This window comes from Equus quagga, chromosome 14, assembly GCF_021613505.1.
Source record: "Equus quagga isolate Etosha38 chromosome 14, UCLA_HA_Equagga_1.0, whole genome shotgun sequence".
NCBI classification, from domain to species: Eukaryota; Metazoa; Chordata; class Mammalia; order Perissodactyla; family Equidae; genus Equus; species Equus quagga.
Window position 1 is genome coordinate 24,173,060 of NC_060280.1, and position 25,985 is coordinate 24,199,044.

A 25,985-nucleotide genomic window follows, 5' to 3' on the forward strand; every position below is an offset into this window, starting at 1 on the left:
CAAAATTCTAGGCAAGATCATTCCACAAAATATCATTGAAGATGAATTATGCTAGCAACTGGACCAATATCCAAAAACAAAAAGATAAACCTAAACAGAAAATTTAAACCTCCAAGTACTTGACATGGACTTGGAAAGTAGTAGTGAATTAAATATCCAGCCTTATGTGTACAAAAGAACAGATGTGAAGAACACTACTAGAGAGATATACATGTTGTTGGGAAATCAAATAATGGGAGCAAATGGAGGTTATCCAAGAATTCCAATTTGAAAACATAAGAGTTGAAGAGAAAGTTGAAGAAGATGAAGGAAATATGGGATGAGAGAAAGGAAAAAATGTATTATATGGAAGAAATGACCTTTTCACAGGAGACATATCATCTTGTATGAGTTTTAAAATGCCAATGTGGCTGGTATGCAGAAAACTCCTGGGCCTTTGGTATCACATGAGCCTGCATTCACCATAAAATAACACACTTCTCAAATTACATAACATTTAGGGACTGTTTTTCAAGAGCAAGGAGAAATTATCAATGTTTTCCCATCAGAGAAGAGTGGGGACGTATTTGGCTTAAGACTTGAGCTGGAAATTTTAGATGGATCCAAAGTGGCATTGAGAAGATCAGCTAGGATGCAGGCTCAGTTGCTCTGGGGAGAGACGATGACAGCTTGAGGGACAAGGTGATGAAGGAAAGGGAGAGCAGGAGTTGCGAGTGAGAGACAAGATGACGTAGAAGGACAGGGCTGGGACTAAGATTGGATGTGGGAAAAAAGGGTTAACATCAGGCCCGGACTCTCTTCTTCTAAAGATGATATTGGCTTACTCTTCTTCTAGTAAGATTTTTTTTCTGGGAAATCTACTGGGTTACAATAAACTGGAAATTCAGTTGCCTTGATAGAAAAATGGTCTTATTTTTAAAGTGCATTCGGATTGGGAAGACTTTATATAGACCTTAAATACCAGTTGTTAAGAACTGACCTCATTTTTCACAAGGAAAATGTGACTCTTATAATCAAAGTATGTTTTTTTAAGCCCCTGGAAGCTGTGCCCATTGGTTTTCACAAGGTAATCAGTCCTTTGTAGCACTAGGCTTTTCTAACCTATGGTAATATCATGCACACCCACCAGTCTGGCTTCTTAAAAAGCTAAGATGACAGTGAAAGAATTTCCTATACTACTGTAAGGTCCGTCACTGAGAACTCACCTGAGGCAGCCATGCCAGCGTGCTGATTCTCCTGTCCTGTATTCCCCAGCTAAGCTAAGTGACCTGGTAGTTTATGTCTTATTAGGTCACATAGATGGAAACAGCCATCTAGATTACAAACTGCCACTGATGGTCAGTCAGAAGAAGTATCACAGAGTGGTACCACAGTGAAGCTTATCTCCAACCTGCACTCAATATGGCACTGTGGCCACAGTCGAAGATCAGAAGTTCTGTCAGGAACTCCAGGCAAATGGGCCTATTAAGCAATTAACAAAGAAGAGGAGTGTCTCAGTAGATATTAATGTCTTAAAAATTGTCAAAGTTTGATGGTAAAAGATCTCCAGCATGAGACAACAAGTAAGTTTTCCCTTTGTTCTTCACAAGGGGAGAGAAAAGCGGTAAGACTGGATGGAAATAAATTTAGACCTAGTAAAAGTGTCTACTTGTGCCATGTTCTTCATACATGAAGGGAACCAGATAAAGAATGAGGCTGAAGGTGAACTGGCAGTGCAACCCAACTATGGTACTGAAAATAGCCCAGAAGCCATATGTAGATAGCCCCTGGCTGCAGATACTATGGCCTAGATCAGGTTCTGATGACTAAGGAGATCAGAGGGAGGTTTTACACCAGGGGTGGATATTTTATGATAATGTATACCCCTGTTTATGACTCAGGCTGTGATCCAAACATGGGCTTGAGGTCTCCAAATATTTCTCATCCTATTCAAGACCCAACCAGTGCTGAGATGCATCAAGAGTTTATAGAGGACAGAGGAGCAGAGAATGCTTTCTTCCATGGGGTCACAAATTTATTTTCACAGTGGGGCTACGAGGAATTAATGTCACAGCAGCTGCTGCCACAACGGACACAAAAGGGCAATGTGCAGAGGAGCTAGAGTCCTCTCACATGGAGGGTGACTCCATCTCTACCTAAGCAGAGACCCTGGGGCTTCAGAGCAATCAGCAAAATAGATATGGGAACATGAGTGGTGTCTGCCTGACAGAACTCCCAGGTCAGTTGGCTGCCATAGGTGTCAGGTGATTGCACCTTACGCAATGGTCTTTTGACAGCTGAGCTTACGAGAACACAAACTCAAAATGTCTCAGGGGTAACAATTAAGAAAAGCAAAAGATATTAACAGACTATAACTATGTAAAAGTCCAAACAATAATGATATAAACACAATTTTGTTCTTTTGTCACTGCAGTAAAACTGTTTCTCTAAGCATGAGGAAGCCACAAGTTACTGATGTCAAATGGAAAAAGTCAGTTTTCCTAAATGGAATGGAAAAATGAAATTCTGCTATGTTTTTGTTGTCAGACAGTCATCTAACACTATTTAATATAAACTCCTTATAATACTAGCAAATTAAAAACCGAAGCAAAAAAGAAACAAGTAAATTCTAAATCCCTGTGATAACTGACATGACAGAGGTGTACTGTATGAGCTCAAAAGACATGTGCCTAACATGGACTTATGACCGAGAGGAGGACAAGAATGTGCAGCAGAAGTGATAATCTCCAAAGTCACCTTTTAAAAAGTAAGATTGGGTGACATGAGGGGTAGTCAAGGACAGGAAAGAGATTTGACTGGTGTCTTCTACATGCCTAAGTAAGGTGGGTGCAGCTGTACCTGCTATAGCAAGGAGGAATAAACAGAGAGACTCAATTACTCTAACTTTCTTCCCTCATGGGTCTCAAGATCTTGTTATCATACTACTTCTTCTGACATCTTTTTATATCATTAACACCAATCAATCATTTTGTTCATTAATGTGAGAACAGTCACCACTTCTGGCAGTTCTTCCTACATGCTCCTCCTCCTCCTGATCTCTCAGCTGAGCTCTGTTCCTGGGTGGAAGATATGGTCCAAGGAGAAGCATGAGCAAGGTTAGTGATTTCGAAGGACCTGCAGCAACTGTGTACTGGGGGGTTTGGGGAGATAAAGCAGAAAAAAAAATCATCATTGGACTATATGTCCTGGCCCCTAAAATTAGGCAAGAAAGACAAGTAAAAAGCATAAATATCAGAACATAAGAAATAAAAGTCTCTATTTGCAGATGACATAACAATTTATGTAGAAAACCAAAATAAATCTAGAGGAAGCTACTAGAATTAGTAAATGAACTAAGCAATGTCATAGGACTCAAGACCAACATTGAAAATCAATTATATTTATAGTTTAGCAGTGAGTAGTTAGAAAATCATCTTTAAAGGTCCCTTTTACAATAATTTCCACCCTGAGATATAAACAACACCTCATATCCCACCCCTGGGTGACTAGATGAGTCACCTGGTCTGGGAGGATTTGCAGCACTGGGAAGCATAGCTATAGGTATGAGATAAAAACAGACTTGGAAAGAGAAAAATGGAGAGATTAAGAGTCACGATAAATAGATCCCCATCATGATCCTTGGGCAAAATGGCTGATTACTGGAATCTCACGTGATTGAGTGCATAGCATATGTTTCTATTTCAATAAGGATCTCAGGTTTTCAGGGCTTAGAAATGTCTGGTCACCAACTAGTGATGTTATAGATACCACTGCCTGCTCATTGCTCATGAATGAGTCTGCACAATGAAGCCTGTTTATTCCGAGGTTCCCATGAATGCCATGAAAGTCTCATTGTGGACACTTGTCTGGTCCAACACAATCCTCAGATCCCAGAAATAGAAGATGGAGTAATCGCCACTCAGACAACTTGTTCTGGGAAAACCCACAATTAGCGCCAAATAAACGTTTTATTTTGAGTCCAGAATCCCTTCTCAGGACATTTTCTGAGAAGAAGATACTTATAGGCTTCATACTCTTGTGAGGAAAGGGCTTAATTTGGGGGCAGGATATGCTGTAAAAAAAAGGATGCCTCCAACTTTTCCTTTCTGTTTGCTAACTCACATAGTTTTCTCTTTAACTTGTTTCACATCTTGAATTGCTTTTCTTAAGCAGTTATGGCCTCAGTCATTGTAGCAATAGGGTGACAGGAAAGTAGAGGTCAAAGGGAATATGGATAAGAATCAATTTCCCACAGTATCCATGGATAAGAGTTTGAGGCGTGTGTGTGTGTGTGTGTGTGTGTGTGTGTGTGTGTGTGTATGGAGAGAGGCTGTATGTATCTAACCTGGAATGGAGAACTGAAGAATTTCTTGTGAAACAAGGACCAGAGCAGACACTGTTTGACCAAGTAGCCCGTTATTTCTATTTCTCTCAGCTCATAAGTAGGTTGGGAAAGAGTTGGAAATGAAAATGCCGAAAGACAGGGGGACATCATCAAATGCTGTAGGAACACTCAGTGCTGCAACATCTGCCCTGCTGTCTCACAGGATGAGGAGAACAGGCTTTCCTTCATTCCTGAGGACTACTGTTGCCTTTCACCTCACTGGAAAGAGTGAGGCTGACAAGGAAAGGAAACACTGACCTGCACTATTGCTGAGGGAGCCCATGATCAAAGTTCTGACACTTCATCTATCACCATAAGTCATAATGAAACCAGCAACCTGAAGAATGGAGATTTATCTGGGCACACAGAAATGATTTTCCACTGACAGAGAATTACTGTGGAAATAGAAAATAATGGCAAATCCAATTATACCTAGTCTATTCATTTAGGTCAAAGAGATTTTTCCAGTAATTAAAATAAAAAGTGAGGGCTGGCCCCATGGCCCAGTGGTTAAATTCAGCACACTCTGCTTTAGCGGCCTGGGTTTGGTTCTCAGGCGTGAATCTTCACCAGTTGGTGGTGGCCATGCTGCTGTGCAGACCCACATACAAAATAGAAGAAGATTGGGCACAGATGTTAGCTTAGGACAAATCTTCCTCAGCAAAATAATTAATTAATTAAGGAATTAATTAGTAAATTAAAAAATAAAACAAAGACTAAGCATCTTTGAAGAAGGAAAATATTCTTTTATAATGAAGAGATATTTATTATGTGGACAATAAAGTATTGTCAACTACAGTCGTGCACTACATAACGACATTTCAGTCAATGATGGACCATACATATGATGGCGGTCCCATAAGATTAGTACCACATAGCCTAGGTGTGTAGTAGACTATACCATCTAGGTTTGCATAAGTACACTCTATCGTGTTTGCACGATGATGAAATCACCTAATGATGCATTTCTTAGAAGGTATCCCTGTCCATAAGCGATGCATGACTGCGTAGGCAGAATGTGGTACAGGAGATCTCTGGAGCTTCTTCGTCTTGCAAAAGAGAAACTTTATATCTGTCGAACAGCAACTCCTTATAAATTTGTTAAAATGTTAGCTCTCAGGTTAAGTGTCTTTACCACAATTAAAAAAAAAAACAGTTAGATAGCAGAGTATTAAATAGCAAAATTGTAAAGAATGTCAAGAGAAAAAATTTAGAATTGTGTACTCAGATAACTATATGTAAGTTGAAATAAAGATAATTTAAGATTTAAAAAGAGAAATATTTATTATAGAAAAATACGAAACTAAGAAATCAGCTGTGATTCTTTGATCAAGTTTCTCTATTTCAAAGAAAAGCAAAGGTACTACTATTTAAAATAGATTAATCTTCATTCTTAACATTATTTCAAAACACAGAGACAATGAATCAACACCAATCTGGATTCACGCTTAGGTGTTAGGAATTGAAGAAGCTATTACAAACATTTTATTATTAGTTCCCACAATACCCCAATCAAGTAAATCTTAGTACATTTATTTCTAATCATAAACTGAATCCAATTAAATTTAACTTAATTTAGTAACATCACTATGATAATGAAATTCTACCTGATTCAAAGTCCAGGCTATTAACTGTCCACAGTGTTCGCCCTCTACATCATGTCACCTGCAAGAGCACCCTGGTCATGAAGTACCTCTACTTGTTTTTAGTTATTACTATGACCTGTTCCTTCTTCATTAATGGCTACATGAATTGAGCATATCAACCTCTATTTCCTGGCACCCAAGATTTTCCCATGATCCTCCAGCTGCTTCTGGAGATGAGTATCCTCTGGATTCTCCCTCCTACCCACATCCTAGGGCATCTGGCTCCTACTTTTCCTTAAGGGCTGTACTGTAGTCATGGCACCTGTGCTGGAGAAACCCAGCCTGAGTTAATCCTGCCTTCTTCGCTCATTAGCCATGGGACATTGGGGAATACCTCATAAGATTATATACTCTTTTAACTATTTGATAAGAATTCCTTTTTCATATGACATTTTTGAAGATTAACTATGATAAATATACTCTATGTATATATATTTATATGCACAATTTTATAAATATATATACCTATGTATACTTGCGTGTGTAAGTGTGAGTGTGTATATATGTACTATTCCTGGGCCAAGTTCTTTCTTTTTCATTCTACTGGGACAAGTTATTACCACTCTATATCTTGATGTGGACTCTGTGCAGCAGGCTGCCCTAGTTTATAATGCATACTTATCTAAGAAAATTTATACCTTTGCTAACCTACGTAAGTATCTTTCTCATCCTGAATTTGAAACGGGGTAAAAAAGAAAAGAAAAGCACATAAGATTTTATATATTGTGTATACTCAAGTGTTTTGCCACAAGGAAAAGGCCTAAACACCATAATCATGTCCCTTTTAAGAACTAGTATCTCTAGACATGGCTTCGCCTGCTAGACAGATTTTGGACTCTCAAAGTTTAGCACTTCCTGGACTCATTTCCAATAAAGGGCCTTAAAAACAGTTCCAGCCTTGGTATAAAAAGTTCTATAGAACAAGACAGGAAATTGGAATGATCTAGATCCTTGGGAATTGAGACTTCAGTAGAATCGATTAGCGTTCCTCTGAAGGGCACAGATCTATTTCACAGGACATTGACGCAGCATATACTTTTCAGTAACCGTGAGAGAAAATATTGATTATATTGTGCAGGACACTTAAATAGTTACTTTACATTGAGTGACATTTAGTTTCACACAACAATCTAAGAGTTATGTTCAGTTTTAAATCGTAATTTGTATCTTAGGAATAAGAAATCCAGAATTTATTTGTGACTACACATCTTGTGAAAGAAGAGACAAGATTGGAACTCAAACACTCTTTACATACAATCTTCACTCTGGGTACATATATTGCCTATATTTTCCTTTCCTTGACTCTCTGATACCAGGTATATCCTGGCCAACATATGGACATACACACAAAGACTCCTTAGTTGGTAGTGGTGGGTGTGGGGAGATTATGGACTGTCCTAGATAGCATGCATGGTGGCAGAGAGGCTTTGCCATGTCTTTTCAGATGACTGATAAAGGGAAATATGGAGATATGAGAGGGCAAACATGTTATATGAATACTCCTCTGTCTTTAGGAGAGATTAGACATATTTCTTTGAGAGGATAAAAAGGGTAAGTGAGAAATAAGTATCTCTCCTAAGTCAACACAGGTACACTGTGCATCCCAAGGATTAGTAAAAGTTCTAAAGAAAAAATGGAGACAGCAAAGAAGAGATGGTCTAAGTGGCGCAGATGAGCTCACGTATAGAGATGAAACCCAGGACAAGGGGCACCTTAAGAAGTGGGTGAGGGAAAAAGAAGATTCAGGAGCTCAGTGGGCAAAGTCTTGGGAGCTGTACAGTTCGAAGGATTGAAATATGGATAAACAGGCTTCAAAAACTGACATTTAGAGAATTTGTAAATCAGTGACCCATGCTTTGTGACATTGAAAAATGAGACAGTGCCTGCTCCATAGTCTAGGAAAACTCCAAAACAATGAGGAGAAACAGCCATGGAAAAATTCAAGACCTTGAGATCAGAGGTGGAAGAGTCCTCAAGGCATTGGGCTTAGATTCCTTCTGTAACCCTATAACCCAGTAGCCATATTGAGGTCTGTACCTGGAGTAAACATCTGGACAATTTACTTTTGTGTTGAAGACAAACTCAGAACAGTTTTTTGTATTGAGGTTACTTGTTTTACTGTATACCCCAGGATCCAGGCAATCTTCAGACACGTCTACTTCCCTGTGATATTTCCCTAAGGAGAGACACTGGTGGCCCAAGACACTGAAAGCAGAAAAATCACATGGATATATATTCCTAAAGACAAAAAGGTGCAAAAAACCCATTAGGCTCTGATCTGCAGATACCACAATATCCAAAATCGTGTTGACTGGATTCAGCATCACATCCAACTGTAGGAAAAATTACAGGGTCAGGCGAGGGACACAGAACAGGTGTCTTGTGACATTGTGAGGAGCAATATTGGGATTTGACTGGGAGAAACTTGCGTTGGTGGGTCAGAGATGAGCAGGACACTTACGAACTGTTGTATGAATGCATGTTGGCGGGAGAACATGTGAAGTTAAGATCATGGGATCTAGTAGTAACCATAACTTCTGAAAAGGGATCAGAACATGGAGAATTGAAGACCTTGTAACTTCTTCCACCCCAGTAGCCTTAGAATTCTGTCAGCTTTGAAATGACAAAAGGTCAATGATGTTGTTAGAAACAAAGGAGTAAACCCTGCTACCTAGCTATTCTCGAGTGTGCAGACAGAGGAGGCAAGCCCTGTGCGGCTATGAACTGGTGAATGAGAGGACAAAGCAGACACCTATCATTCCAGCTTAGATCTGATCACATCTTCGGCACAGGATCTCTCTCTCCTTGTAAGGTCTACTTCTTTGCTTTTACTCACATCTAGAAATGACATCCACTCCCCCATTTTGCCCTGATCCTACAAGAATCCCACACTCACACCATTCCCCTGGCTCTCCTCACCTTTAAATACTTACTGCATCCTGCTCAGGTCTGGGACTCAGAATTCACACTTCAGTTTCTTGGAAACAATTTTTGACTTTTTACATGTCCAGGTCTCACCTCTTGAGAAGACAAAATTAATCTTCCTGCACTTATGACCTTGTGTCTCTCCAAGACAACTGTCTCCCATACCTATCACTCCATTGATGCACTTAAATCCTCTTCACTGAAGAGCCTGAGGAGAGGAGAGATGAGAGCCCTGACACTGCAACCAGAAGAAATATGCTCATGCCTAGCTTTCTATTTACCCCCTGTGTGATCTTGGGAAGGTTTTCACCTCAAAGAAACTCATGGTCTTCCTTCTACAATGGGGAAATTAACCCTATACTCTCTACTTCCTAAAAATAATATAAAATTAGGTGAAATAATGATGCCTTTAAAAGGTATTTGATCCCTCTAAAAAAGTATTTGATACATGGAAAAGTCACTGCCATCTCAGTGGGTCCACCCGGAGGAGGCCAGAGATGTGAGGTCCCAGTCAGATGGTCAGTAGAGAGGCTCCAGAACTTGGCTACTGAGGGGTTTAGGTTATCAAGTGTAGGGCTCCTGTGTTGAAAGTCTGAAGGGCCTCCTGAGCCTGTTAGTCCAGCACAGATGCCCAGAGATTAACATTTGAGGTCAAATTCTAAGGGGAAAAATTACAAACATTTGGAAAAGCAGAAGTTATAATAACCAAATTAATAGTGGTCTGAATTTCATGTGTTTGGGGAGACTTTGATGCTGCCAGGTGGGTAGTCGACTTTAGACACAAGAAAACCATTTTTCCTACATGATGCTAAAGTGTGTGAGCAAGAAGAAGTTAATTATTGGCACCAGGACCAAAGCCACTATTCCCTGAGACTTGAATCTATTTTTCTTTTTTGGAAATCAAAGAAAAACTACCTTCAAAGACCTTGTTTCTTCTATTCTCAGGAAGAAAAATAAATGTAAAGGAGTTATCCTTGTAGAAAATTTGGGCTTGGCAGATAAAGAGGACAGGTTCCTCCTTGTGATAAGACATGCATCTAAGAAATATGGAAAAAAGAGGTGAGGCAGAGATGGGGTTTGGCTAAAATGAGTGAAGTTATGGAGTTCTGATACAGCAACCCCTCATTTTTAATGCTTCTATTGGCCCTAATTCTGTGATCTCTCACCACTCAAATTTCCTATCATTGACAACTTTCATCTGTGATGAGCAATTTGAAACAATATCATACTCAAATTTCCCAGCACTGTGATTATTTTAAAATGATGATTGATCTCCAGATAACACCATGGCTACAATTCTGTCTTCACACAAGACAGATCTGATTTTGCAAACATTCCTTCTTATGACGTTAATAACATCCTAGGGAGAAGAGAGGAAACATGAGTCAAGGATAGAATTGCTAGATTTACAAAATAAAAATCACTAGTTAAATTTTGGATAAATAACAAATTTTTTTTAGTATAAGTATGACCCCCAAAATATTTAAGATACCCTTCTACTAAAAAATGATGTGCTATTTATCTGAAATTCAAATTTAAGTACTCATGTCATATTTTTTGTGGCATCCCTCAAAGGAATGATAAGCCCTCCTACTCTACAAAGTTTTACCCACCTTCTTCCTCACACCCCCAGTACTCTTTGATTTGATGTGAAAAAATAGACGGTCAGAATATGGGGCACAAAATGCAGACATAATACCCAGACCAACGATCCTTGAGGACTCATGTGAGGATGTTATAAAGATGCTTCAAGCATCTGGAGATGGGATATATTTAAAACAAAGAGAAGAGGCCTACTTATGTTTTAAATACATTTATGAGAAGAACTCATTATGCTTCTATTTATTCCAGAGACAAATACAGGTGAAATCTACTACTTGCCAGACATCATTCCAGGCTCTGGGGATTCAAAGATGAGCAGTTAATAACAGTCCTCAAGAAGTGTATGTTCTTTTACTGCAGGTACAATCAAATGAGCACTTCAAATAATTGTTTCTCTGGCCTCCCTCTACTCACTCCATACACCTCCTACACATTAGCTATAGATGATCTCATCAATTTTTAAATATTAAATAAGCAACAGGAATCAGCATCTAAGAAATTCTAAAGTGTAACATGCTGTTTCCTGACCATTCACATGCAATTGTCCAGAATGTTACTATTATCCCCTCAGTCACTGTCTTAGAAATTACAGTACCTTACCCTGTATTCCTAAATTGTATTAAGCAATTCAGTCCATATCCTCAACCTATTTTAGCCATCTTCTTTTTCCCATTATATTCATTATTTGCTTTATTTTTCTGAAGAGAAATGTAGCAATATCTTTGGTTTCCCAATCTCCAGCCTAACGTGTTTTATACCAAAGACTTGGCCACAAGTTGGCTCTACATCTTCAGAAAAAGACAATTTCTGTAACAGGCTTTTTTTGTTTTTATTGTATATGACAAAAACTCAGTGAAAACTGACTTACATTTAAAACAAGGAAGAAGAAATTCAAGGGGGAGGTAGAACTTTAGTAATAGCCACGTTTTTAAGTGAAAAACTTGTCAACAGAATCTGTTCTTTCTTATCAAAATTTTATTTTCTACCTGCTATGTTGACTTTCTTTTCAGACTGTATGTGGCATCAACTTGAATGTCTTGATCTAAATGAAAATCTCTGATATATACCTGACAGAAAAGATAATTTGTCTTTCTAGTCATGACAGTAAAATTCTAAGGCATAGAAATCATTGACTTGAATTGGATCAATGATTACAATAATCACTGTGTCATTGGTAAGCATATAGGAATCAGATTTGCTGATTTACCTAGAATTGAGAAACATATACCTACTGAATGCTACTGATTTTAGCAAACTTAATCAACTACATGGACTGAAGGTGGAGATGGTTCCACAAAGGGCAATCCAAGAGGTTGTTACCAAAAGAAAGATTTTGAATTAAGGTTGTACAGACAAACAAAAGTCCCATGCAGTCCATTCTTAGCTGACCGCCGCTTTCTCACACTTTCCACCAAATTATTTCCAAAATGTGTCTAAGTATATTACAATGGTTACAATAATATTAAAAATGGATGACTTACATCATATACAAATTATTGCTTAAAATCAATTAAAGGTCTAAACTTAAGATCTAACACTATAAAAGTGCTGGAAGAGAACATAGAAAAAGCTCTTCATGAAATTTGATTGGGTAATAATTTCTTGGATGTGACATAAAAAACACAGGCAATAAAAGAAAAATAAATGGACCTCACCAAAATTAAAAACTTTTGTACATCAACGGACACTCTGAAGAAAGTGAAGAGAAAATGCACAGAAAGGGAGAAAATATTTTCAAATCATATGTCTAATAAGATATTAATATACAGAATATGCAAAGAACTCCTACAACTCAGCAACAACAAAAAAAGACTCAATTCAAAACATGGAGAAAATATTTGAATAGATATTTCTCCAAAAATATACAAACTGCCAATAAACACATGAAAAGATGCTCAGCATTATTGGTCACTAGGGAAACGCAAATCAAAACCACAATGAGATAACACTGCACACACTTTAGAATGGCAAAAAATTCCTAAAAATTAGTAAGTATTGGGGCCGGCCTGGTGACACAGCAGTTAATTCCATGTGCTCTGCTTCCGGGACCCAAGGGTTTGCAGATTTGAATCCTGGGTGTGGACCTACGCACTGCTTATCAAGCCATGCTGTGGCAGGCATCCCACATATAAAATAGAGGCAGTTGGCACAAATGTTAGTTCAGGGCCAAGCTTCCTCAGCAAAAAAGATGAGTATTGACAGCAGATGTTAGCTCAGGGCTAATCTTCCTTAAAACAATAATAAGTATTGGTGAGGATATGCAGAAACTGGAAGACTTGTACATTGCTGATATAAATGTAAAATGATGCAGCCACTATGGAAAACAGTTTTACGCTTCCTCAAAAAGCTAAACACTTAGTATTATGATCCATCAATTCCACTCTAAGGTATATACACAAAGGAATTGAAAGCAGAAACTCAAACAGATACTTTTATGCAAATGTTCATTGCAGCATTATTCACAATAGCCAACAGGTGGAAACAATCAATGTCCATCAACAGATGAATAGATAAACAAAAGGTAGTGCATACACACAATGGAATATTGTTCAGTCATTAAAAGGAATGGAGTTCTGATACGTACTACAACATGGATGAAGCTTAAAAATATTGTACTAAATGAAAAAGTACAGACACAAAAGGAGCAATATTGTGTGATTCCACTTATTCCACCTAGAACAGGGAAGTTCACAGAAGCAGAAAGTAGATTAGTGATTATTAGGAACTGGGGTCAGGGGCAATGGGGATGGGAAGTTATTACGTAATGGCTACAGAGTTTCTGCTTGGGGTGATGAAAAATTTTTAGAAATAAGTAGTGGTGATTTCTGCAAAACACTGTAAATGTAATTAATACCCCTGAAGCACACACTTTAAAATGGCTGAAATGACAAATTTTATCATACATGTTTTATAACAATTGTTTTAAAAATTTAACAATGTAATATACCAAACATCATTGAATTTTACACTTTAAATGAATGAATGCTATGATGTGTGAATTATATCTCAACAAAGCTACTAGAAATGGACATGAGCCCTTTTATAGGGTGGAAGATCGAAACTCTCATCTACCATTCAAATCTACACTCAAGACCAGCATTTCTGTCATTTTCATCCTTATTGTCTGAAAGCAGCCTCTCATGGTCTAGCAGCCAATGTATATATGACAAAATGACCCATTCCAAACAGTGCCAAATAAACAGTCCAGATAACAGAGAAACTGTTGTCTGAACTCACACTTGGCAAAATCATGGAGGGTAAACACCACAAGCCCATCACACATTATAACAATTTGAAGAAGAGCCAAAACTCAAAAAGTTTCTTAATTGGCCAAAGAGGAAAATCGTAGAGAATGTCCATTATGTAACTATTTCTTTCCAATACATACAGACTCGCAGATTGCGTATTAAAGTCCCATATTGCCTCAGAAATGGAACAAGCACAGACATCATTTCCCACGATTGTGATTTATTTTTCCCAACTACTTCCTTAAAATTTTGTATGATTTTGCCTTTTTTATGGCCAATTATAGGAGCTCATAACAAAACTAGAGATCTCTTCCAGTTCTACAGATTTGTATCTAAGAGTTTAGCTTATTTGTTAGCATGAGGACATTATCCTAGAGTTAATTCAACACAGTTTATTGGGCCCCTTCCCTAATCTGCATTCCAATGAATAGGCATTAATAGTGATATTCTTGTGCCCTATCTCAGGTAGGAAGTTTACCATTTGACCTTTGTATGACTGCTGTCTCAGTCTCTGGCTCTTCATTAGTCCCAGTCATAACTCACGCTTTACTTTCATCCACTCTGACTTTGCTGGAACTAACTTTAGCTGAGAATAGAGAAGCTGGACTTTGTTACAAAGCAAATGAGCCTTTCTTAGCAACTTTACCTGAAACTCCTCAGTCCTATGGGTCATTACTAAAGGCTAAACAAAATAGCCACATGCAAAGTCAACAGTCCCACTGTGCAACAAGTGATTGTGTGAGAGCTGCCTCGCTTCCGTCTTCCATTTGCAGCCCAACAAATACAGGGAATCATTCACAAATTACTCAGCATTGTGTTTATTTCAAATGACCAAATACAAAATCAAGCAGGCTTGAGTAGAAAAAGATGATAGCAGATTGTGGCAAATCAAATAAATGAAATACCCAGTAATCTATCTGGCTCCAGCAATAACTGATCAGGTGAACTGAATGATCACAGTGGTATGTTATTTCTGAGCTTATAGTTTTCCTGAGTCAGTGTCATTCCCAGTTATTACTTGGTTTTCCCTGGACAACTGAGTATTACTTCTGGCTATCTAGTTCTGAAAGGGAAAAATGCCACATTCATAAACATGAAATAAAGAATGTTGAAGAGAATAAAATAAGAATAATTTATTGGATCAGATAAGAAACAGCTGAAAAACAGAAGAAAAAAATGGAGGAAGTAAAAGAAATTAAAATGCCCAGCCTGGAAAATAAATAAAATTGGATTTATTTACATACGACATGATCTAGTATGTAGAAAATCTCAAGGAATACATGCACGCACACACACACACACACACACACACATAAATGACTAAAACTAACAAAAGTGTTTAGGAATATGGTGAAATACAAGATCAATATAAAAATCTAGTGTATTTTTGATTAGTAGTAATGAAAAAATCCAACAAGAAATTGATGTTTACTTATAAAAGAAACAACTCAAAAACTGAAGAAAATAAATAAAAGACTTCTGTGCTGGAAACAAAATACTGCTGATAAAGTTTAAAGAGAAACTAAATAATGGAGAGATTTTGTATTGTAAAGATGACAATATTCCTCAAATTGTTCTTTAAATTCCACACAATGCCTATCAAAATCCAATAGGCTTTTAAACAAAAATTAACAAAATATCTCAAAATGTCCATGGAAAAGTCAAAGAATCCAGGGCAGAATTTCTCAACTTTGGCACTACTGGTTTTCTGGCGCAGATAACTTTTTGTCATGGAGTTGGCCAAGTGCATTGTAGGAGAATTAGCAGCATCTCTGACTTCTACCCACTAGATGTCAGTAACATTCTCCAAATGTTCTCTGGGGTAGGCATGGTTAAAACTGTCCCTACAGAGAACAACTGACTTAGAATAGAATTGTTTTGAAATAGAATTGTATATAACGTCTTCAAATTATTTTCAAACAATTTTGAAAAATAAGAACCTAGTTGTAAGACTTATGCTAACCAATCTCAAAATTTTTTATGGAGCCACAGTAATCAAAAGTTTAAAATATTAGTGAAAGAATAGACATATAGATCCATGTAACAGATTGATAATCCAGATATAAATACTTACATTTAGAGTAAACTGACTTTTGACAGAGGTGCCAAAATAATTTGGTGGAGGAAGGGAGAGTCTGTTTAAGAAATGTTGAACTAAATTTGTTCATGGTTTAACAACTCAATATATTTACTAAAGATCCTTGTTGAACACTTAACATAGCTGAACTTCACGATATGTAAATTATTCCTCAAGAAATATGAAGAGTTTTCTTTTTTTTAAGGCAGAGGTAAAGACTCAGCAGATGAAAATTAATTACCAAGTATTGCAGCAAAAGTTAAAGAAATTCTTGTTCAGCTGGCAAAGGAGAATGGCAAAAAGTCAAGCAGAGAAAACTTGAAATTTCCTGAATCTCTCAACGTAATTCACAGCTTAAGATCACAGTCACAATGATAATGCCACAGAAAAAATTTTAACATTCATGTAGGTACAATTCCTTCAAAAAGTCTCTATACGTTTGCCCCCACATTCTTGCCCCAACAAACACACACACACACACACACACACAAAGCACTCACACTTATTCATACATGTACATCCCTCACTCAGGTATTACACAGTCTAGGCTTACATTTTCCCTCCTCAACAACAACAAAAATCAAACATAAGCAAAAATTCATGTTGTTTGCTTATTTATAACTAAGCTTAGTGAGGAGAGTCCTCACAAATGCTAATAGGAGCCTATGAACAATCATTTCTCCAAATAATTGCACAGCCTTTGATAAGTTAATGATAGAATTTTTCCTTACCATTTGTACATTGAATTACTCCTATGACTCTTGAAACAAATGACACAGAAGAGGCAATGGAGGGCCAAAGAAACTTTTTAACGTCACTAGGAGGAGGAAAGTTCATGGACCCAGAAGGGAAAAAAAGCTAGTCTCTGTGTTTTCCCTGGAATGTCACAGGTAGGACCTCCATCCTGAGTCTTACCTGTGCTGTGTCTATTGATGATCTCTACATCTGAGGCTCCAGATATGACATGAAGTCTCTCATGTACTGACTCTGCTGGACTGACTGGTCTTTAGCTGCTACCAAATTATCCAGCAGAGTCACCTCATCTTCCTCCGTGTTTTGCAGCTCCTCTGCTCCAGACTGTCCAGGATGCCTCTCATTACATTAAACCCTTTCAGAATCCTCTCTCAGTCTGCATATGATGCTTTGGGGATGAAAAGAGAAAGAGGCCTTCAGTCTTTCTGGCTGACAGCCTACTTCGTATGCGCCTGGGAGCCAAGACAAGAACTACTTTCCTCAGGGAGTTTTCAAAGGGATAGGAGGTGAAATTGGTGAGCGTTTCCTAGGAAAGACATTTTTCCTCCTGTCTCCCCTTGAGCTCCTCCCAAAGCGATATATTCAAGTCTACTTCATCAAGGCCCATCCTGAGACACAAACTGATACCTGGAGGAGGCTTGGATGGCAGATACCTGTGCTGGATGATCATGCTACACTGTGCATTAAACCCCTCCACCCACACTTCCTAAACAAGGAAAGCTGGGCCTTTCTCAACGTGTGTTCTGGGAGTATCCGAGCCTCAAAGTTGATGATGGAAATGGGACATGGGATTCACGAGTCATTTTTATATTGCTTCCCTCTATGCCTTTGCTTCCAAATATTTGGATTCACTTGTGATATATCTACTATCTAGCCCTGAACCCTCAACAAATAAGGAATGAAATGAAGACTAATCAAATGTCTTTCTGACTCATTAATTCTGAGGTAACAAAGAAAATGGGACTCCGTGTGATTGGACCAAGGTGCTGCCCAGTTTCCTGTCTCCAGACTCCCTCAGGAAAAACCTCTTCCTGCCTTCCAGTAGCTCTCTTTTCTGATGTCAGCTTCCAACTCCTCAGCTTCCTCAGCTTCTTCAGAGCTTCCTGGAGCTTCTGTTGTGAGAAAGGAATCATCAGAGTCAAGTTATGAGCTTTCTCAGCACCTGGACAAATGGAGAAGGAATCAAGCCCAGCTCGGAAGAGACTAAAGTTTACAGAAATGAGCCCAGCATTTAGAATCTAAGATGTAGACAAAAATCTGAGGGGGTGAATGTATTCCTTAACCCAGGGAGATGCAAGTTATGAACCTTCATCAGGAATAGCCTGTGTCTCTCTTCCCTAGAAGAACTGATCATGGAGCCAGGAAAGTCCTTTCTCCTCATTAATGCTTTTCCCACATCCAACCACCCATGTTCCCAAAAAAACCTTCTGGTCAGGGGGAAAATCAGAACTTACTTTGGGAAGCAATTCTCCACTCATCCAAATTCTCTGTGCTGAGTTTCTAGTTTAGGCTTATTTTTGAAGCAAATGGATGAATGCACAGAAATGTCCTTCATGCCTCAGAGCCAAGCAAGGGGTATGGAAAGATTGCAGGGCTCAGTCGGATAAAAAAAGTGACGGTTTCACTTTAGATAACATTCTGCCCTATCTTTCTCCACCCTGGAGCCCATCTGCTTTTCCATGACTGCCTCCTCCATAAAGAATATTTGGTGACCCTGGTGCTCTAGAGACAACTACACAAAGCCTACAAATGGACTTCTTGTCATCCTTACAGAAGAAATGGAGTTTTTCTCCATGGTGCTCACAGAGATCTCTCTTCTGTACAAGTTTCTTGTTACAAACACATTGAGAGCTATTACAGTTGAATTCTCTTCCCCAAAAAGATGTTGAAGTTCTAATCCCAAATATATGTGAATGAAACTTTAATTGGAAATCTTGTCTTTGCAGATGATCACGTTAAAATGAAGTCATTAAGGTGGGTCTAAATTTAGCATGACTGTGTCTTTATAAAAAGTTGATATTTGGACAGAGACAGACATGCACACATGGAGAAACCACGTGAAGATAAAAGCAGAGATCAGGGTGATGCATCTACAAATAGAGGAACACCAAATATTTCCAGCAAACTTCCAGAAGCTAGCAAAAAGACATGGAACAGATCCTTCCTATGAAACCCTCAGAAAGAACCGATCCTGCCAATACCTTTCATCTTATATTTTTAGCCTCCAGAATTGTGAGAAAATAAATTTTATTTAAGCCATGTGTTTGTGGTACATTTTTTTATGGAACCTCTAGAAAATAAGACAAGTGCTTATTTTTCCTTTATTCATCCATTCTCCATTCTATCATTGAAGACGCTTTACATCATTAAAAAAAAAAAACCTCCCACCTAATGCAGACAGACAGACAACAGACAGACACAGAGACAAAATGTATGCTCTCCTTTGGAGACGGTGCAATGTAGGAGTTCTACAGTAAGGTAAGGAACAACTAGATCCTGAGTTTCCTTATCTCACTCTATCCAGATGGTCTGCCCAGAGGCTTTCTGTATCTGTACAGTTTAGACGAGAAAAATGAAATGGTCTCCACAATGCAGATAAAAAGTCCTATCAGGTGTTTATCCAACATCCTTGAAACTTCTCCTGTTACTCTTTCAGGAACTGTCAATGGGAAGGTGGACCTGTTCTTGGCATCCAGAGACCTGAGAAAAGTCAGAAACATGACAACTCCTCCTCCATTCCTCTGTGCTGAGCGATCCCTCTTCAACCTTCCCTTAAAGTACAGGGTTTAATCTGCCCCACAGTAATGACCCTGTCCCTAAGCACTCTAGCTCCCAGGGCAATTAGTTGCAAATAAGTCATTTGGCAATAGAGGCCATCTTCATATAGCTAACCTAAATCTGGTCCCTTTTTCTCACAGTCAGTTCATCACAAAATCCTATAGCATTTTCTTCAAATTAGGTCTCATTCAATGAAGTCTTTTAACCATATTCAAGGAATAGTTTCCCCACTGTCTCCCCAATGCTGTCATTGGGTCACCCAGTGAGCTCTCATCACTGTTCACATCAACAGCCAGAATGATTTTTAAACATATACATCAATCTTGTCACCTCTCTGATCAAAGTCATGTCATTCCATGTGAGTCCTTCTTTATTGTGGTCTACTGAAGTGCACGTTACACATCCCCTGCTATGGGCTCATTCTTCTCACCCCACCTCCTACTCCTCCTCAAACCACACTGGCTGCCTTTATGTTCCTTAATCACTCTGGATAAAAATATATTTTGTACACATCATTTTTTTTGAAGACTCTTCTCTAAATCACCTTCCCACATTGAGACTTATTCTGAAATCTATTTAAAATTGCAAAACCCTTTCCCAGAGCATGTAGATCTTTTGCCCCATCACTGCCCATTTGGCTTACTATTATTATTGTTTCTTTGTTGTGTTTTTGTGCCATAGTGAGTTTCATCTTTTTGCATACTACATTACTCTTTTACTCTTTATTTACTTTCTCTCCCCTGAGCCCTATAATCTTTTGTGGGTGCTTACTTTTAGTGTCAGTTCAGTAGATGTTAATACAATTTTTTTCAACAGCTGTAAACTATTCTTTTTGTGAATTTAATCAAACATTAAAATTTATTTAAATTCATTGCCTCCTCTTTATTGGGCTCTGTACTAGTCACTGAGTAGACAATTAATATATACCATCTTGTCCAGGTCTTTCTAAGATTATGAAGAATAAGTTCTTAGCAAGACCTCTCACCTGAAGGTCATGGGGCACTACTCAAGTAAGAGTAAACCATGGCCCTCAGTGGAGAACAAATTCCCTGTGCCTGGAACTCCAGAGAGACAAGTGACCAGAGAGGAGTTGCGGAGATGGGAAGCATCTGGTCATCCAACCTGTCTCATCAGGCTGGCCAAAGGACTGATAATTTAACAGGAAGATTGTGAACACCTTCCTAGAACTTACCAGGACTAGTAGCACAAAAGATTATCTTCAAGAAGGTCTTATCCTGGCAGAGCCCCTAAGATCTCTTCTCTCCATCATGAATCCACATAAGGGCTCTCCCCTCTGCGGGCTCTCACCAAGAGCTTATGCTTTTGTGAAGAGGGAAAACAGGGTTCCATCTCACAGGCTTCTCTGGAGGGAAGGAGGAAGGAATTCTCTGCTTCTGAAATAAACTATTCTGGTTCATCTTCACAGGGTAGAAAATCAAAGCTACAGAATAAGAAGAAGATAAAGGCAACAGCCTGGAGAAATAGTGGTCCCTCCTAGAAACAAACAAGGATCTTTACTTTTTTAAACTTCTCTTTCTTAAAGCTTGCTCCTCTCTCAGAATCAATGTCCCCTCTTCTGCCACTTTAGCAGAAAAGCTACAATACGGCTCCTTTTTTAATCCAGAGAAACTTCAGAACCAAAATTAACCTCACCCAAACACATTCAATCTGTTTCTCCCAAAGACTACTGTTCTTTGCCCTCAGAATCTACCCTACACACCTTTAGCCAAAGTGGATGAGTCCTGACTTGGTAGAGATCAGGCGCATGTGTGGTAAAAATTCACTCACCAAGGCAAAGCCCTGCTCACCAAGAGGAGTTCCCCCGCAGGAGCTGGGTGAAAAATGAAGGTTAAATTCTTAGAAGGGGAAATTAAACAAAGGAAGCAGAATAGAAACGTTAAAACAATAACAATGAGAGACCACTAGGTAGGACTAGTGGAGAGTAATGCTTCAGTATGCTCTAGGGCCTGCACTATCTTACTCCTCTCCTAGTTTAGTATAGCAAGAATATTTGAATAAGAAGAATGTGAATTACAATGATACATTCTACAGTTTGCCTGAATACTCAGAGTTCAATCTTATTGTTATTATTTAAGCTAATCCTATATTCAGATCCTAAGCAAGTCACTAGGAATAAAATAATGATCCAGAAAGGTTTGGCACCTGCCTCTTGTAACACAGAGTGTGATGAGGAAAATAGTCAGTTATAAACATTCTAAAATTAAGCTGGCACAGTGAGTATTAGTGGCTGTCATTGTGAATTGTAAAAATAAAATTAAAAAAGATTCTTCAGTGGGAGCCTATTGAGAAAATACTTCCACGAGTCCATCAGTTAATTACAGGTTTCTGGTCTTCATTCAGACAGGCCAGAAGAGGAAGGTTTCCAGAGACTAATCATAGTAAAACTGTGTCAGTGTCACGTTACTCAGCAAGTAAGAGGCAGGTGAGAACATAGTGGTTTATAGATGGTGCTGCTCCCGAATAATCTTCCACTGAGTAACACTCACACCTCCAAAATTTGTCCACTTTTCTCCACTTCCTTTGGGAAACATTTGGTCCTTTCTCACCCATCCATCAAAAGCAGACCTAAACATTTTACATTTCCAATACATACTTTTGTGTCCTATTATCTACTGTGTTCTTGTTCTGACTACATGTTTCAGATGTTGTAGCTACAAGACAGTGGAAGCTCCATAACATGAGACCCTGACAGATAGGACGGCAGAGCTCACCAATCTTCACACGTTAACTGATGTGAGACATGTAGGGTGCTGGGAAGTCGATGTTTTTCCTATTAAAGCACAGCTATTTTGGCATTGTTTGTAACCCACAGAAGAGTAAGCTAATATTGGCCTGTAAACTCTTTCTGACTCACTCATATCTATGAGACCGGAACTGAAAATTATATAGACATAATTGCTGAGCCATATTGACAGTTTCAGTTTCTTGGGTAGGAATAAAATTTGTTCTAACAACAAATAAACTCATGATGCTTTTCAAGTGCAATGAAATCCTCCACATTTTGTACAAATTGCATTTTTTCCTTTACCTTCTTTGTGATCGCATAATACTGTCATTGAGTATCCCTCCTCATCCAGCCCTGTGCCCAACGAGAGTAAGTCGTCTTGAAGGCAGGAAGGGTCTTTTTCTGTGTTGTTCCTTCTTGTCTCAGATGTATTACAGTGTTGTATCTATGCAGTGGTATCTAAACAGAAAGACATGCAGTTACATAGCTGTAGATATCATTTTAATTACACTGAACATACTGATGATAACCATGGTTATGTTCTATTATTGTTGTTGCAGTCAACATAATTCTGTGATACATAATGAAATTCTCATATTAGTGCTAACATTTATGTGAATTCTCTTGACAAATCTTAACAAACAATTTTTCATATCTTCTCTGATTTGCGCCTAAGATTGACTAAGGCACTTACTCAATGCCTGTTGTTTCATCTATCTACACCACCACACTCTAACCACATTACTTCCTGTGCCCTGTGGTTTTTTCAGATTGTAAACAGTAAACAATCATGGGCCAAAATGGGGGGATCTTTCATTAGACTCCTCTCCAACAGGAGATGTAGGGATTGGTGGGGAACACAGAGCTCTAAGGAGGATTTATTATTTCCTGGGCCCTCAAAACATACTAACCTAGGGGCCGGCCCCATGGCCGAGTGTCTAGGTTCACACTGATTGAGATCCTGGGCATGGACATGGCACTACTCCAGAGGCCATGCTGAGGTGGCATCCCACATGCCAGAACTAGAAGGACCCATGACTAAAATATACAATTATGTACTGGGGGGATTTGGGAAGAAAAAAGCAGGAAAAAAAAAGACATTGTAAGCTAGAATGTGGACCATAGCAATGTGGTTATCTCTGGAGATGGACCTTGGGTGGTGGGAGAAGGAGCATGGTTCCTTCAGGTTTCCTTCTGGCACACGTTTTCTCATACCCTGACAAACTCTGATTTCTTCCTTGGTTTCTCTCCAGTTTAAATCTAATGTCTCAGAGGAGGTTCCCGGGACATTAGTGGCAGTCTCCCTGCCCTCCCATCTCCTCTGGGGCCTCTGATTCCCTCCTTCATTTTCCAGATGAATTTTTTATAATCTCTTCCCAGACAAGTGCAACAACATCAGGTCTTCTATGTAGTTGCAATTTTTAAATTATAGATTGATCCAAGGCTTTACAGCCTAAAGCTGCCCTATCTCCAACCACTCAGAAATGAGTTTGGGGAGAAAGAGTTCTTGGGGGATAAAGAGAAGGAATCCAGATAGAAAGCCAACTTTTACACCCCTTACTGCCAAAGAAATCTCTTTCTTCATATTCCAGAGGCACTTGGACCTCATACAAAATCTCATAGAGTCTGGAGGAAACCCACTAGATCTCTTGGGCCCAGGAAGTGAAATCAGATCAGAGATTCAAAGGGAGAAAAAAGTACAGGCATAGCTTGCTTTATTGTACTTCACAGTTATTTTGCCTTTTTTTAGAAAGTGAAGGAGAGTACCATGCATGCCTCTAGGAAGCCTATTAGAACAATTTTTCCAACAACATTTGCTCCCTTGGTGTCTGTCTGTCACATTTTGGTAATTTCCACAATGTGTCAATTTTTTTCATTATTATACTATTTTTATGCTGATCTGTGATTAGTGATCTTTTATGTTACTATTGTAATTGTTTTGGGACACAATGAACTGTGCTCATATAAGACAGTGAACTTAATCAATAAATGTTGTCTGTGTTCTGATTGCTCCACCGACCGGCCATTCCCCTGTCTCCCCTTCTCCTCAGGACTCCCTCTTCCCTAAGACACAACAATGTTGAAATTAAGCCAATCAATATCCCTAAAGTGACCTCCAGGTGTTCGAGTGAAAGGAAGAGTTTCACATCTCTCACTTTAATCAAAAGCCAGAAATGATTAGGCTTAGTGAGGAAGGCATCTCCAAAGCCAAGATATGCTGAAAGCCTCTTGTACCAAACAATCAGCCAGATTGTAAAGGCAAAGGAAAAGTTCTTGAAAGAAATTAAATGTGCTGCTCCATGAATATATGAATTATTAGAAAGTGAAACAGATTTATTGCTGATATGGAGAAAGTTTTAAAGGTCTGGATAGAAGATCAAACCAGTCACAACATGCCCTTAAGCGAAAGCCTAATTCAGAGCAAATCCTAACTCTCTTCAGTTCTATGAAGGCTGAGAGATGTGAAGAGGCTGGAGAGGAAAAGTTTGAAGCTAGAAGAGGTTGGTTCATGAGGTTTAAGGGAAGAAGGTGTCTCCATAACATAAAAGGGTAAGATAAAGCAGCAAGTGCTGACATAGAAGCTGCAGCAAGTTATCCAGAAGATCTAGCTAAAATATTAATGAAGGTGGCTACACTAAACAGCAGGTTTTCAATGTAGACAAAATAGCCTTATATTGGAAGAAGATGCCATCTAGGACTTTCATAGCTAGAGAGGAGAAGTCAATGCCCAGCTTCAAAGCTTCAAAGGACAGGCTGACTCTCTTGTTAGGGACTAACACAGCTTCTGAAGTTTGGCTGAAGCCAATGCTCATTTACCATTCTGAAAATCCTAGAGCCCTTAAGAATTATGTTAAATCTACACTGCCAAAGGAAGAATAAAGCCTGCATTGCAACATATCTTTTTAAAACATGGTTTAGTGAAAATTTTAAGCCCACTGTTGAGACGAACTACTCAGAAAAAAAGATTCCTTTCAACTGCTCATTGACAACGTACCTGATTACCCAAAATCTTTGAGAGATGTACAATGAGATTAATGTGTCTGCCACCACAACATCCATTTAGCAGCGCACAGACCAAGAGGTAATGTCAAATTTCAAGCCTTATTATTTAAGAAATACATTTTGTAAGGCCATAGCTGCCAGTAGATATGATTCCACTGATGGATCTGGGCAAGGTACATTGACAAATTTGTGGAAAGGATTTGCCATTCTAGATGCCATTAAGAACATTTGTGATTCATGGAAAGATGTCAAAACATCAACATTAACAGGAGTTTGGAAGAAGTTGATTGAAACCCTCGTGGATGACTTTGAAGAGTTCAAGACCCCTGGAGGAAGTAACTTCAGATGTGGTAGAAATAGCAGGAGAACTCAAATTAGAAATGGAGCCTAAAGATGTGAAAGAACTGCTGCGATCTCCTGATAAAACTTTAACGGATGAGAAGATGCTTCTTATGGGTGAGCAAAGAAAGTGGTTTCTTGAAGTGGAATCTACTCCAGGTATAGATGCTGTGAAGATTATTGAAATGACAAGAAAGTGTTTAAAAATATGGCAATAACTGAGTTGATAAAGTAGTAGCAGGGTTCGAGAGGATGGACACCAATTTTGAAAGAAGTTCTGCTGTGAGTAAAATGCTATCAAACAGCATCACAGGCTACAGAGATATCGTTCATGAAAGGTAAAGTAATCAATGTGGAAAATTTCATTTTTGTCTCATTTTAAGAAATTGCTACAGCCAGCCCAACCATAAGCAACCACCACCTTGAACAGTCAGCAGCCATCAACATAAAGAAATGATCCTCCATCAGCAGAAATATTATGACACACTGAAGGCTCAGATGATAC

At 38.7% G+C, this 25,985-nt stretch overlaps 1 pseudogene; it reads right to left on the minus strand.

Moving 5' to 3' along the window:
• Positions 1 to 25,985, minus strand: part of LOC124225496 (uncharacterized) — a 48,715-nt pseudogene that overhangs the window by 8,340 nt on the left and 14,390 nt on the right.